This window comes from Podarcis bocagei, assembly GCF_964188305.1.
Source record: "Podarcis bocagei genome assembly, chromosome: 12".
In the NCBI taxonomy this organism is placed as follows: domain Eukaryota; kingdom Metazoa; phylum Chordata; class Lepidosauria; order Squamata; family Lacertidae; genus Podarcis; species Podarcis bocagei.
The window spans coordinates 26531165-26547992 of NC_138137.1; the positions used below are offsets into that span (position 1 = coordinate 26531165).

The 16828-nt window shown below is 43.1% G+C and overlaps 1 protein-coding gene across 1 annotated transcript in view; it reads right to left on the bottom strand.

Moving 5' to 3' along the window:
- Positions 1–16828, bottom strand: part of IL6 (interleukin 6) — an 87720-nt gene that overhangs the window by 69166 nt on the left and 1726 nt on the right. Inside the window, exon 2 of the mRNA XM_081164980.1 lies at positions 16188–16261. The gene's annotated coding sequence lies outside the window, so the exon portion shown is untranslated. The remainder of the gene's footprint in view (positions 1–16187; positions 16262–16828) is intronic.

The following is a 16828-nucleotide window of genomic DNA, read 5'->3' on the forward strand; positions in this document are numbered from 1 at the left end:
TGACCTCCAATATAAGGCAGTTTCCTATGTTCCACATTCTGTAAAGGTGCCTTTTACATGTTTGCATAATTATAATAGGTAAAGGACCCCTGGATGGTTAAGTCCAGACAAAGGCGACGATGGGGTGCAGCGCTCATCTCGCTTTTCAGGCCAAGGGAGCCAGCATTTGTCCACAAACAGCTTTCCAGATCATGTAGCCAGCACGACTAAACCGCTTCTCGTGCAACGGGACACTGTGAAGAGTGCCAGAGCACACGGAAATGCCGTTTACCTTCCCGCCACAGCGGTACCTATTTATCTACTTGCCCTGCTGTGCTTTCGAACTGCTAGCTTTGCAGGAGCTGGGACAACGGATTTGAACCGCTGATCTTCCAATCAGCAAGCCCGAGAAGCTCAGGCACTTTTGCACAATTATAATATTTGGCTGTTAGCCTTATTAAGTTATTTCTCCCCCACCTGTGGGTCAGTGTGATCACTACCAATGCCCCTTTCTGATAAATAAACCCTTCAGATTCTTCTCTTGGACATTATTTATATCTGGAAGCATCATCAGGAACAACTCAAACTGTGGATCAGCACAGAAGGGAAGCCAGCGATTGAAATATTCATACTGCTGGTTTGCTTATTAAATTATGCCTTAGCATGAACATAGAAGCATGAGGGTTCTCAGAGATGAGATTGTGGCCACTGTACTCCTTCCCTGTTTTTCCACTGCTTCACTGCAGAGAGTGAAGCCATGGTTTGGTTTCGTGTGGTGTGTCTTCCAAACCAGGGTAGTGGTTTGTCTCCTCCAGACAAACCATGGAGTATACCATGTAGAGCAAACCTTGGCTACCTCTTGTGGTCTGAAGCAAGACAAACCATGAGTTTGGATTTGGATGAGATGATAAGCTGAGCCACAGCAGCATGAAGACTAGGGAAGGAGCTCTCCTCTTCAGAAGCTCACGTTTATGCTATGCCATAGTTTGGCCTAGTGCTAAGTACAAACCAGCTCATAGTTTAATACTACTCTTAAGTTTGAAATATAATTTGCATGGCACTTTTTTCTCAGCGGTGAAGTTATGTGACAGTTGAGAAATTTCAACTTCATCTATAGTGAGTGACATTTTATGGCTGCAATGAATTCCATATTTTATTTCACAGCAGTGAAAGAGACTTCCATGCTGGGTATAGATAACTAGAAGTGCCTCTGATCTCATAAAATAATAAGTAAAATGTCAAGGAACTTAACAATCAACACATCATTTTCCTCCTTACTTTCCTGCTACTGCATAACGTTAAGCAATGCATCATTAAACCAAATAAATGTAAATGTCTGAGAGGAAAATCTTAGTACGGTTTGACAGTCCCATGATAGTTGATCATGTGGGGCTTAAATATGTAATCCTCCATATTTAAGGAGGATTGCCTCTGTAGGACATCAAATGAAAGCAAGTAAATGAAAATAATAAAATATATATAATATGACATTAGGCTGACCCAGATTCAGTCATGGTTTCAGTAGACTTTAGTTAGCCAGGTGCTTTAAATTGTAGATGTTTAGAATTGTGTTCTGTTCTGTTTCAATATTTGGGGGCTTTTGTTTTGCCTTGGAGTATTTTTGTTATGCATATTGCTGATTTTAAATTGTTGTGTGAATTAATTTTCTTAAAACTGTTGTATACCATTTTGTAGAAATAAAGCATCACTTAACATCCCATTGTGTTCAGTGGGTTTCCTCTAAGCACGACTACGTCTGGATCCACTCCCAAAACAATACTTGTTTTTATGACCGTAACTACGTTTTACTTACCTTAGTAACTCTACATTGTATTATTAAAACTTGCATCGGGACCTTATGGTGAAAGGCAAGTAAGAAATCTAATGCTGATGCTGATAATCACCATCATTTTAACATTTGAATTGTCACACACCATCCTGGGAGGCATAAGATTCCAGGAGCATACCCAGGGTTTGCGTTCCTTTATGGTACATGGTTTATTTACACATAGTACAGGCAACCTGAGCCTACAATGGAAAGGCTCACAGCATTAACACCCCAAAAGGGTCTTGCTTTTCCAATAGCCACTGTTTTGGATTCAAACTGAAATCAGTCATGGTTCTGACCCTCTGGCTTCCCAGCCTGCTGCTTTGATTCCAGCTCACATGACTACACTCTCCACTTTTGCCTTTGTATTCCTAACTACCAGGTAGTTTGAGGGAGCTGGGCCCTAGCCATTTATCCTCTGGCACAGAACCACTTTCTTTGATCCCTTAATAGCCCATTGCCTAGGCCAGGGGTCGGCAAACTACGGTCCCCAGGCCGGATCAGGCCTGCCAGGGTTCTAAATCTGGCCTGCCCGGCCATTTAAGAACCCGCCACAAAGCCAAGACTCTCGGTGACGGGAGGAAGAGGCCGAGTAGCGAAGGCTCTGCCAATGAAACGCCACACCTGGTTTACCTCAGCGCGGGGACGTCTCTACCAATAAAACGCTGCGCCTGGTTTACCTCAGCGTGTGGACATCTCTCCCAAGCAAACGCCGCGCTGTGCTGAGGTAAACCAGGTGCGGCGTTTTTATTGGCAGAGCTGCTGTTGCTCGGCCTCTTCTTCCTGCCACCACCGCCTTGGTGCTCCTGTGGCTGCTGCCGCTCTGCATCCCTGGAGGAGGACAGCTGGCCCGGGCTAGGGCTCAGCAGGGCTGCCGCTGCTGTGCTCCCATTGGTGGCCAACGTGATGATGGAGGATGATGAGGCCGGTGGCAAAGTGGCCCAGGCGGCGGCCTTCACCTCCAGGGAGCAGGAGGACAATGGGGCAAAAATGCCCGCAAGGGGCAGAAGCTTCAGGGAAGGAACCAGCTTGTCCTTGTCTCCGTCTCCATGCTCCATGCTCCTTGAAGAGGTGCACTGGGCAGTGTGCCAGTGTGCAGCTCTTGGCCAGCTCCTGAAGGCTCCCAGCTTCCGAGGCGCCCAGCTCCCATGAGCAAGCCAGCCCACTCTCCAAAACTTCCTGTCCGGCCCCCGACAGTGTCTGATGGACAGTGAACTGGCCCCTGTTTAAAAAGTTTAAGGACCCCTGGCCTAGGCTATCACCTCACCAGGGAGCTAGTCTAGCTCTTCTAGGAATCTGAATCCTAGAATGCAGGAATTTGAATCCTTGCCTGCTAGTTTGATTTTCTGTCTGTTTCTTCTTCATCATTCTCTAGCTGTATCCCCTCTCTGTTAACCCCTCCTGCCTCAGAACTTCCAGTCAGAATGGACTTTCCAGCTCAGATTCTGTCTTTGCACCTGCCTCTTGGTTTTTAAATTGACTATCCTGCCGTTGTGCTCCAGTACTTCATCCAGCCTCAGTCCCAGTTGTACTGGAACTTGCACTTTATCAGTCTTTCAAATGTTCAGCTGCCTACAGGCCAGTGCTGACAGCTGATATATGTGCAGGCTTTTCCTATAGTTACTATCTGCCAAAGTGGTTGTGTCAGGAGGTTCTAAATCAATGGCTGAAGCAAACAGTTAAGTGGCTTGAGTGTAGCAAAGGTCAATATGACCAAACAAAAACGGCAAAACTTAGGCATTTTGATATATAAGAGTAAATATATTCTGAACACTTAATTGCTATCGACTAATTAGTGCTTTTAGTGCATAAAGTTAGGGAACTGGCACACTAGAACAACGAAGTACACTGTTTATGCAACATATTTAATGGGGATTCCATTGATTATTGTTATTTTCTCGTATTAGGCACCTTAGGAAGTTTTGCATGTTGATGGGGCTCACCAGTAGCTTTTTGTTGTATCTATAGGAAAACACAGCTTAGTTTCCTTTTTTTGAAATTAAGCCTGAAATGGGATTTAAAGCCTGATCAGTTTCCATAGAACTGAGGAAAAGCATTAGCTTGCTGGGGGAGAGTTCTTGTTTATACCTTACTGGACCAGGAGGTGCATTTTTGCTACTGAACACCTGTCAGGTCTTACAACAAGAGCTGCGCTGTGCAAAATATATCTGGATTCAGCAAACTAGCCTTTGTTATGTGTGGGAGCAGAAGGGGGTGGGGACTCCACATCATCTTTTCAGTTGTCACGGAAGCCAGAAAGGCCTATTGTTCCTTGCATTACAGTTTTGGTTTTTACACTGAAAGTAATCACCCAGGAGTGCCCGGGGCTCTGTTGGGCTGAATGCGCACTGCCCGCCCACAGTGGAAACACAAGTACCTTGCTGATTACTGATGTTTTAACAATTGCTGGCTCTAGTGAGAACGATACAGCTGTCTGATGACGGGAAATGTCGGAAGCCTATGGCGGGTTGTCTCCCAATAAGTGTGACTGACCTTGAGGGCTATTTGCATCCTGTTCTAGATGGCTGCCTTAACTGGGTCATAGTCGAACATCCCACGTAGAACAGGAAAGGCAACTTGACAGCCCTCTTTTGTGAATTGTTCCCAGCAACATTTTAATCTGCTCAAAAACTACAGGCAATACAGTTGCTGCTTTTATCAGCTACATTGTTCTCCTAATACCTAGTGAGAACAAGATAGGACTGGATCATTCTGTCGGAAGGCTTAAATTTTGCAGTGCCTTACTTGAAACAGCTTGTTTAATAATGGAGCTCAGATTTGCGAGCTTTTTGACTTCAAACTTCTTTAGAATGCAGATTTTGTTTTTATCTCTTCTTTTTCACTACTGAATGAAAGAAGATTTGAAATCACAGAATGTAGACATGAGGATTTTTTTGTTTTGTTAACATTACAAGAGGTGGGGGGGGGGAACATAATCATATTATAGGCTTGTCCTACCTAATTTCCTGTGTGCAGCTGATGTAACAGTGCATGTTCACAACTTGGGAAGGTTGACTCTCGCATGTGACTCTTGATAATCCTGGACAATTTTTAATGTGGGGCCCAACATTTAATGTAACACTGCATTCAATATGTCTGAAAAGTGGGGAAATATATATCTGTCTCCAGACAAATCCGTCAAGGGGTGTCATGTGGATGTCATGGTTCACCATTTTGGACATTATTTATAAAATATGTATTGTTTTGTGGGTGTGTTTTATATCTATATGTATAGATATAAGAGAATGGGGAGTACAACTTTAAAAATAAATGCGCAGTACAACATGTGGATAAAAGGCTAGATAAAAGTACTACCTACATTAGAAATGAAGTAGTGAGGTTTAGGACCTAAGCCTGGGGGTAAGGCCAGGCATGGCTAAACTTGGCCCTCCAGATGTTTTGGGACTACAATTCCCATCATCCCTGACCTCTGGTCCTGTTATCTAGGGATGATGGGAGTTATAGTCCTTATAGAGGGCCAAGTTTGGCCATGCCTGGGGTAAGGCAATAAGCCTTTGGCCATGCTGCTTAAACTTTTCTCAAGCACTTGGACACAAGTTGAATCATGATCCCCCCCCCCGCCTAGTTAACATGCTTTAGAATTGCCCTTCAGTCAAAGAGACAAATTCATACCAGCAAACCAACTGGGGGGCTCATCTATACAGTTGCAAAGAAAACGTATTAAGTGTTTTTTTAAGTGCAATACAATGTGACACTAGATGTCGATGGTGAGCCTTATGGAAAATTCAACGTATTTTTAAAAACGCTTTAAATTTTTAAAATCAGAATAGTTTTTATATGTGTCTAGAGTCCACCTGGGATAGCCACTGCTGGTTGTGGTAGTGCATGTTAAATGACACTGTTGTTGTTGTTTGTTTGTTTTTCACAAAGATCGGTTTGCACAACGGGTTTCTTCCTCCTACCCTAAACAGAAGTCAACACAAGACCTTTTCAGTGGATTTGCATATGTTGAGATCAGGGCCGGATTTAGGTTTGATGAGGCCCTAAACTACTGAAGGTAATGGGGCCCTTTATGTGTGATATTTTAGGGAGCAGGCTAGCAGGCGGGGTCCATTACGTACTTACATCATAGGAGCCTATACAACACAAAACCCTGTTGCTGTATGTAGGTTTTATTTTATTTGTTTTTTATCTTATATTTTGGAAATGTACATCCAGTTGTTTTTTTCTTTAATTTTTTTTGGGGGGCCCCCAAGAGAGTGGGGCCCTAAGCTATAGCTTGTTTAGCTTATACGTAAATCCGGCACTGGCTGAGATAACTCATCCAGAAATATTTCAAGATATGTTGTGGTATGATCTGGAGTAGAATGGAATCATAGGATAGGTTGGGCACATGAAGATCTCTTGAAGAGGTCAACTTATTCAGAATAAAACTCTTTAAAGCTACACTGAGCTTCCCCATGAATTGGACTACTTGCACAGACTGAAACAGTCCAGAGATGTGCACAGTTAACTAAGTCTGTGCACTCAGTGGAGCTTTAAACTTATTTTTCTTTCAAAAGGAGGTTCCTGCTCCCTCCTGTTCCCCTCCTTGTGTTGACTGGCAAGCCAGACATTATGAACCTTGGGAGCGTCTTAAAGGCTGTTTACAGGTTAGCAAGGAGGGTCTACCTTTAAAATAAGTCAAAAGGCATGTGAAATAATGGAAATGACTGTGGTATTTAAAAAAACACCCCTCCATTAATTATGGAACTGTACAATTCTATAGGTGAAAAACATAGCAGTGGGATCTTTCATATATGTGTCTTGTGAGTTAGCAAATGAACGACCTATTTATTGAAAGTGTTTTATTCTATTACGCATTTAAAAGAGCATTCCATACTTGTTTTTATGACAGTGAAGACAGCATTTCAACCAAGCAACACAGGTATGACAAATATTAAGCTATGCTGTCTGATTCATTATAGGAACACCTGCAGCAACTCTGCCTCACTGACTTCACACATTGTCAACAATTCTCACCATAAAAACCTATTTTGGGGAGTTTATATGGCTGCATCAATAATTTGCTTTAGGCTTCGATGACACTTGTGAAATGTGTGGGAAGAAACTACAGTGCTGGTTTGTTTTTTTCCTTAACTAATGTTCTGACTATTTTGACTTTGTGAAAACCAAACAGAAAAATGAAGTGAACTTATTTTGGGGTTGGGAGTTAGACTTATGACTGCAATATGAAATTTAGCAAAATAAGAGTTTATAGCCTGCTTCAATTGTATTTGGATTAATTCCTAAAAGTCATATTTGAATAATGCTATTGTTAATTATCATTGTTTGTTTACTTGTGCTTTTTACCATGTAGGTCTCAAAGCAGCATAGAACAATAAAATATATAATATAAAAATTTTAAAACATAAATTAAAACTCCAAAATTTAAAACCTCAAGGATTTAAAATAGAAAAAACTTGTATCTCAAAGGTTTAAAAAAATCTAGTTATTGGAAGCTTCATTATTTACTATTAAAAAGGACTTTTGCATATTCTTTATAGCCAACTGAAAGAAATCTTACAACATTTGCTTGTGGTTGTGCAATGTGTGTATGTAATGCAAAATTCCTGAGGAATACGTATGTACTATGCACAAGGTAATGTGTATTGCGCTTTCTTCAAACCCATGATAGCATGATAAACACACATTGCTGAGGAGCTCTGTATTGTTTTAGCTCCTGTAGTGCCTGAAGCCTTCACATTTCTTCCAGCAGATAGTCACAGTTGACCTAATTCAGCCTTGACAATTGCTGATATAGGCAGTTGGAGGAGCTGTCCGAGGTAGGGGTGGGTGGTGGTTCCGGTCTTACTTGGATGAACCTTATTTCCACATGGTAATGCTTGGGGAGGGCTCTTTGGGCCTTCAACATGGGGTTCCTCAGGGCTGGATTTTATTATGTATTTTGTGTTCTCATTTTGTATTTATATGTTGTGAACCATGCTGGATCTTTGGATGAAGGGTGGTAGACAAATAATAACAATAACAACAACAACAACAACAACAACAATTAGTAAGGGAGCCTGTCACCTTTGCTTCTTGACTGGAGATGGCATTTTGCAATGTATCTGAGTGTATGAGGGAGAACAGTAGCAAATCAATCCTGAGACTACAGCTGGAATGATGCAGAGGTTTTTTTTGACCACTAGAAAACTAATGGGGGAACAAGATTTGTTGGACAGTTAATGCTGTGAACCCTTCTTAATATCAGCAGAGATACCACACCTAACTCCCCCCCCCCTCCAGAGTCACTCCTTATATTATGAGGAGTATGATGCGAGCATTTTAACTACCTGCAAAAACAAGGGGGGGGGGGGGAGGAAAGAAAGCTACAAAGAGGAAGCCAAATAAAATTCAAGGAGAATGCAGGAGAGCACTGAACATATTAGAATACGAGGAGATAAAACAAATATTTGGATGGAGCTTCTGCAGCTTTTGTATTATTAAACACATCTACCATTTAGAAAGCCTTCTCTTTCACATGCTTGAGCTTTCTGAAATTCCCAAGGAATCCAGCTGAGTCTACTTCAATGCCTTTCCTGAAGGCAGACTGTCAAATTGCTATTCTTCTTATAGAACAGGTGGTGTTAAAGTGTGGCTGAGGGAGGCAAATGTACACCTTGAAGAGTTTTATTTTGTTTCTCGCTCAAGGGACCATTTCAAGGTCGGTATCAAATCTGCGAATGTTTTTTGTTTCCTAAGCTGCTTCGCCAATATGACTATTTTTGTCTATGCATAAGGACACAATCCTGACTCAATACAAACGATGATAAAAAATATAACATTTTAAAGGATCTATGCCAGCAACAAAAGCACTTGGAGTTCATTTCCTATAGCTGTTTTTTCAACGATCACTTGAGTTGTCAAGGTATATGAGCTTTCTTTCACCTGAAACAGAGAAGTCTCTAGATATCATTGTTTAATTTAAGGCATTTCTATTCTGCCCTTCAATTCAAGGTTGGGAAGAAAAGCTTTAAAAAACTTATGAGTTTTTCCTCAAGGTTCAAAAAAAGAAGAAGTTTTCATAGCTCTCCTTTTGTAGCTTTCAGATCTCGTGGTTCTAAGCCTGTTTCATATTTTTGACTGCTAGACTGGGATCCAAGTGAGAATAACTGCGATGAGGGACTGAACTGTATGCCTCTCCCACCCCCTAAGTTTCAGAAGGATGCACAAAGATCTACACTCAACTGCTCAAATATTTCCTGTGATGTTTTCTGTCCTTCCCGAAATAATAGATGGCCATGAGATGGACAATTCTCTACCCCATCACACTTCTTCTTACATAGAAGTATAGCTGCCTCATACTAAGCCAGACTATTGTTCCATCTAGCTTAACATTGACTATATTCACTGACAGTGGCTCTCTAGAGTTTAAGGGAGGAGTCGCTCTCAGCACTACCTAAAGATGTTTGGGAACTTCTGCATGTAAAACAGGTGCACCACATACAGAAGGTTAGCCAAACTGACTTTAAAAGTTTTCAATTTTGACCCGTACTTTATTATTCTTTTTATTGAAACCACCGAGAGAACAACAAGAAATAATTGGAAGACTAGAAGTACTTAACCATCAGCTCTTACAGGTCCAGAAGAACGGAAGAGTCCTGCCCACTCCTCAGGATAACCTTGCCAGCTTTTCGGAGTCGTGTTTTAAGGAAGCAGGAAGTCTTCCATACCTTAGCCCAGCTCCTAAACCCATGCCTCCCCCACTTGTGGGCAAAACCCACCGACGCTTGGCAGACCCAGGTCTTGCCCCACAAGTTGGCCCCTCATCCCAACTCTTGATAAATTTTGACTCGCCCTCCAAGAGTCCCCCGCTGAGGAGTGTAACTCAGAGTCCCTTCCACCAAAACAATTCCTTACCATCTAACCCATCAATGCCGGAACTGGAGTCCTCTTATTCCCCTGAGCGGCATAGACCCAACATACAAACGGTACCAGTACGCCGAGCATCCCCTGTACCTTCGCCAGCATCAGGTCATGGGAATGTTCCACCTACTTCAAAAAATGGCCCGGATTTGATTGAAGACCCGGCCGGACATATAAACCAAATGGTTTCATCGGCGACCTTTAGACCTTGCGGTGGGGCAGTCTCAGCAAATCCTGTGGAGTTTCCCACTGAAGTGCCCGCCCTTGGGTTAGCCAGCGGGAGACCCGTTCTGTCGCCCCAGTCAGAATTCTTCACTACCAACTTCAAGACTAGGTACCCTCAGCAGGTGCCTGCCATGCAAAGTAAAATAACTGACTTTTTTGTGGGGTCTGCCTTGCCTCCAAAGGACTCACATCTCTCCCTGAAATGACAGCGAATTGGTCACAACAGGAACTCCCCCCTATCAGTCCTCAGCTGGAACATTGCGGGCTGGAGGGGAAAAAAACTTGACCCAGAATTCTTGGAGTATATTAACCTGTTTCATATCATCTTGTTCCAAGAATCATGGGAAGTAGAGAAAATTGCCCTAAATGGCTTTGAGCTTCTAGAACTCCCTGCCTGCCCCTCCCTGAAAGGAGGCCGCCCTAAAGGGGGCCTAATAATAGGCATCTCCCTCAACCTACGCTCTAAACTTACTCTAGTACAGGCCTTGCCTCCTTACGCCCTTACCGGACTGATTGCGGGGGAAAAGATCTCTCTTCTAGTTACAAATGTTTACTTGCCACCTGGGGGTTCTTCCTCCGAACTGGGCTCCAAATGGGGCTCGCTAGAAGACCATTTGCTCTCATGCTATGTTAAGTTTCCTAACACCCCGGCCATATTAGGTGGCGATTTTAATGCCCGCACAGCAGCAAATTGGGACTCGCTGACCAAAACCAAATGGTGGGTTACCCCAAACCTTAATAATTATGAGCTGGAACATATCATGAGGAGAACTTCTAAAGACCAACGAGCTAATGAGGCTGGAGTACTCCTCTATCAAATGGCCATCCGTTTAAATCTGGTCCCCCTAAATGGAACATGCCTCCCTGATATTCCAGGGGATTTCACTCACCTGAGCGTTAAATCAAACAGCGTCCTCGATTACCTGTTGGTCTCCAGTGATCTACTTAAGTGTATTTCCACCTTTAAGATCGAGAATGTACAATCTAGTGATCATCTTCCCCTTGTAGCCAAGCTTTCCCTGAACTGGCAGTCGGAGGCCCATAGACATGCGACCCAGATGGCAACCAACAAATCCTCTCTCCAAGTAAGAGGAATCAAATGGTCGGAGACCCAGGCTCAAAAGTATCAGGAATTCTTTCAAAAAGAAATCCTCGGGCCTCATTCCAACATAGGCTCTGCCTCAGACGAGTATAGCATAGTGTTGAAACGCTTTCACCATCATACGACTGAACTTACGTCCTTCTTCAGGTTACCACCCAAAATATTAAATCGAAACGAGTATACTTACGGTGCCCCCTGGTATAATTCTCAGTGCAGACAAGCAAGACAGCGCCTTCGTGCTATATATGATGCATATAAGACCTCCGATGCATCTACTCTGCCAGCTAGTTATGCACAAGCCAAGCAAGTTTACAAACGCACGCAGAAAACTGCCAAACGCGAGTGGCAACACAATCGCTGGCAGGCCTTGATTACTGCTTCAAAATCACACAGATCCAGGGAATTCTGGTAGCTGATTAACAGAAGGGCGAGGAAATACCCAAGGGCTGTCATCCCTGCACCGACATGGGAATTGTTCCTGAAGAAATGTTTCTCACAGGCAGATGCTCCCTCCGACCATCTGATGCATCTGTTTTCCCACCTACCTATTTGGCCTCCCACCGATCCTGATGAGATAGCCAAGCTAATAGCCCAGCTGAAATCGGGCAAAGCCCCAGGGCCCGACCTGATCCCTGCTGAAGCCATCAAGCTACACCCAAAATGGTGGGCTGGCATCTTGGCCAAAACCTTCGACGCAATCAACGCTTCTGGACTCATCCCCAAAATATGGAAGGAGGCCATTATAGTACCAATTCATAAAAAAGGTTCTCCAACGGAGCCGGAAAATTACCGTAACATCAGCCTCCTTTCGATCATAGGGAAAATCTATGCCAGCTTTTTGCTGACGAAACTATTGCGATGGGTAGATGAGACTAACCAGATTGGCCACGAACAAGCAGGGTTCAGAATTAAACGCTCTACAACTGATCATGCGATAGTTCTTTACCATCTGGCACGGAAGTACTCCTCCCCTCCCCGGGGCTACCTGTGTGCTGCCTTCCTAGATCTTAAGGCAGCCTTTGACAGTGTTCCTAGAAATATTCTTTGGGAGAAACTTGCGAAACAGGGCATAGACAGAAGACTCTTATGGCTTATAAGTCAGCTCCACGAAGGTACCCTTGCCAGAGTGAGACTTACTCCTGCGGGCGACCTCACAAATTCGATACCAATAAACAAGGGAGTGCGCCAAGGATGTATATTGGCTCCCTGCCTATTCAATCTATTCATCAGCGACATGCGAGCATCCCTAGTCAACTCATCTCCAAGTACACATGCGCCTAGACTAGCGGATTACCGCTGTCCACTCCTTTTATACGTGGATGACGCGGTAATTCTATCTTATACACGTGTTGGACTAACCAGAGCTCTGAAGTTCTTTGCCACGTATTGTCAACTCAACCAATTAACCATCAACCATGCCAAATCTAAGATTCTGATTTTCGCCAGAAGTCGGAGATTATACGAATGGAAGCTTGGTGGAGCAAAAATAGAGCAAGTCCTAAAATTTCAATACTTAGGAGTTATTTTTCAATACAATTTGGGGTGGAAAGCACAAATTCAACACCTACTTAACAAGGCCAAAACTCTGTCATATGCGCTCCTCCGATTTTTCTTTTCGGATGGAGCTTTGCATGTGCCCTCGGCCCTAAAGGTGTTCAAGGCAAAAGTGGTTCCCGTGCTAGCTTATGCTGCCCCGCTCTGGGCCGTGATGACAGATCTTGCTCCTCTTGAGACTCTGCAAAACCAATTCCTACGTCGGCTCCTAATGCTCCCCCTGTGCGTAAGCAACGCAGCCATACGACTAGAATTGAAGATCGCATCCTTAGAAACTTGCCTGTGGAAGCAAGTCTTCAATTATTGGTTATCATTGTGGCATAGATTACCAGACCATTATCTTGTCCAATGCTTATGGCGAGATGAATTCTCCAGCCTTTGGACTAGTAGAATTCACGCCAAACTCTTGAGCTATGGAATCTCTCCCTTAGATTCCCTAAAACTAGATCAAATCACTGCTCAAAGACTGATCCGCCAAAGACTGGATGACATCGATTTACAGCGAAATTATTCGCTGGGGGGAGGTGTTTGTTCGCCCCAGAACATTGGTATCACTTTAACTTACTGCGTTCCATCATACCTCTCCTCCCTTTCGACTGTTGCTCACAGGCTGGCCTTCACCAAAGCGAGGTTTAACGTTTTTCCCTCCAATGTCCTGAGACATAGATTCTCAAAGGGCCAAGCCTCCGCCATGTGTGTATGTGATAAGGAGACGCCGGAGTCGCTTCAGCACATTATGTTTACTTGCCCCTTGTTTAATGTGCCACGGGCAAATTTGTTGGGACCAATCATACAGAAGCTAGAGGGTACCCCACCAAAATTCCATCTTGCCCAAATCCTGCAGGATAAGGATATCCATACGACCCTGAGAGTGGCTAGGTTTCTGGTCGCTGTCCTTACCCAAAAGCGCTGCCAAGGTGCACTACAAGCTAATTAAGGCGCACTATGTCATTCCATCTTACAGTATTTTATTGTTATAGTGATGTTTTAGCGACTGTTTTTTCCCACGTGCACAAGCTGTTATTTATGTCTTGTTTTTTATCTGTATGGGCCTATGGCCGTAATAAATATCTATTCTATTCTATTCTATCCATAAGAATGTGGGGAAGGGGGAGGATTTATTTTTATTACTCCTTGCCCACGGTGGATGTGAGCAAAGCGGAAATGAAAATTGTTTAGATGGAGGTCACTGATGTTTGCTAAGTAACCATGAATATTATTCGTTAATGTTTGGATTATAAATCCTCTGGGCAAGAGACATGGGATGTTTGTATTCTGTATGAGATCAAATATGTTGGGGGCACTCAATAATAGTGCCCACAAATACAGTTTTGCAGATGAAACACAGCTGTCTTTGATTTCCTAACAGGCAGGCAGAAAATTAAAAAGGAATTATATTGACTTTTGCAATTATTATTTTAAAAAGTCCAACAGCTGGCGTACCCTAGAGAAACAAGCTGATTTGGTACACAAGAAACAAATGGAGTCACCATGTACTACAAACAATTGCATGTATTACAAACAATTACTCAGTGCTGTCCCATGTTATCAAATGCGTTGAAAGATGGATCAGGTGCTTCTTGGCCTCCTACTGTTTTGCCTAGGAGAAATGTATTGTTCTGTCCCCATAAGAGTGAGGCCATGAACAATTGCCCGGGGCAACCCACATTTGTTGCAGCTAACCACTGCTCTAAAATTGAATCTTCTATAGTGTTAATACATTGCAGCTGTGTATCCATCCTCATTCCTGACTTTCTTTTGAAATTATGCAGATGTTGTACTTTTTTGCTCCATCGCAAAATGATGGCACTTAATCATTGCATTTGGATTATGCTCCACAACATAAGGTGTGCCTAATCTAATTTTAATTAATTTAAAGAAATATTAGGAGCGGGAGCGCACATATACGTTGTCAGAGATTTTCTGCAGCATTCCCCTCTGCTTGAGTGACAAACTATTATTTAAAGTTGTGAATCTGCAGAAGGTGAACAGTGATATCACTGCCAGTGCCGGACGTAGGGGTCTCAAATTTCAGCAGTGTTCCGTGTTACGCCAATATTTGGAGCTCTCCTGCCTCTCGTCTTCCATTCTATGTTGCAACTGAAGCTCTTGAGTCTCTGTGGCCAGTGCATCCGAACCAGTCACGCTCCCCCAAATCTGCCTCTGATACTGCAGCAAAAGCATCAAACGCACATCTGGCTGTGCAGGTGGTTTGCCCCTGTCCACACACAACTGAAATGCATGTGTCAAATATATCACATATATCAAATAATGTTCCAAACCCACAGAAGAACAAATAAGAAACTCACAGAAAAGCCATGAATCTAATTTTGCAAGTGAAACTGTTTTGCCGTGGAACTGATGGGTGCTTCAAAAGTGTCTGTGATATGGCATGGTAGAAGAACAGCTGTTGAAAGCGAAATGAAACTCTAGATTTCTACTGGGCTCATTCATGTTCCTTGTGTAAGCTTAAGCAGCTCTTTGGATCCTGGCTGCAACTGGCTGCGCTGCATTGCTGGCAGGCGCCATGGCAAACTGCCTGTTAGGCCAAGCCAAATGAAAATGTGTGCCGGCCTGTGTTTCTTATGGGGTCTCTTATGTTAATCAGACCTGCAATTTAAAAGCTAGCCTTTCCCCTGCAGATTCCCCCCCCCCCCATATCCCAGGGATAGATTGATGCTGGATGTTGACTAGGCATCATCTTTGGGACCCAACACTAGCATTTTTGGGGTGGTGCTGCTGGTGGCTTTTCAGTGGGAAAATAATACAAGGAAATAATGGGTTAAAGATTCTTCTTAGGCCATAGACAGTATTTTTGATCTAAACCAGTGACACCCACCAGTTGATTTTGGTGAAAGGAAAATGGTATGAAAGAAAAAGCATGTGCTTTTTAAAGTATAAGTGCTTAAAATAACACGCGGTTTGGCCCTCAATTTCATGACCCATGAGGAAATATATATGCATACAGAGGACCAAACAGCACAATTGAAAAACCAGTCTTAACATTGTATTCATGCAGCCTATGCATTTTACATCTCAACTTGGATCACGCACCTATTGAATCCCTGATTTATTTCTAGGAGTTTTGTGTGTGTAGTACACATTTTCAGATCCTTAGAAAACAAATGGTTAGCCTGTCTCAACACAGAGCATTTCTTCAGTTTAACCTTGATCTGCAAGGGGGGGAAGGCAGTATATTAGCAATGGCATTTTTATGACACGGAAGCAGAGATGCCCAATAAAAGTGTTAACAGCTTTAATTTCCCCAAGGAGACATAACAACCCCAACCCTTTCCTTTAATTTGTTAAAATGACAATATTATTGGTGACGTGAGCCAATATTTGTAGCTGAAGTACAGCAGATCCTGCGGTCAAAGCAGTTTTCTTGTTTAGGCCAATGTTCTTTTCAGATATATTAAAACAACAGAGACAATGCAGGACTGTGGCGAGAGATCTAGTCACATATTTCAAAATTTGAAAAAAAACACACACAAAAACCCAGCTTGGATTTTACTCTTAGTTCATTTTACTCTTCGTTTAAAACCAAATGTACAAACAAACAAACAAACAAAAAACACGGAAGATTAATAAACCCAAAGGCAGAACTTAACAGAAGCATTCTGCACTTACATTACTCTTGGAAAGAAGGAGGTACAGATGCTCTGTGTTGGTGGAACGGCCACTGTATCCAGTGGGTGGTTTGCCTGGGAGGGGAAAGACACACAACCAGAAAATACAAAATAAAAATAAAAACCAGAAGCATAATGGGAATCTTCCCAGAATCCTTGGAAACTATACCAGTGTCCACCAATCAGGAACTGTGCTAGCAATTATACCCACATCACCCATAAATGCCAGAAGCCAATGAATTCGTTATAATGGGGACGTGCCCTCAATCCATCCCCTGTATAACAACATACATGATGCCACAGCTCCTCCCCTCAGCCCCAGTGGCACAACCAGCAATAACCCTGTTGCTACTAGTCTCCAGGTAGTCTCCTTCCAGGCATATGTTCAAATCCCATTATGTCCCTCACAACCACTGTTTTGGAGCACAACCCTCCAGAATACAAAACACACATGACCCAGAATACAAAACACACACACACACACACACACACACACACACACACACACCGGACATACTGGTAGTAATGTAGGAAGTTGCCTTATACTGAGTCAGGTCATTGGTCCATCAAGTGCAGTATTGTTTACACTGGCAACAGCTTGCCAGGATTTCAGATGGGAGTCTGTCCTGTGGGGTGGGTTTT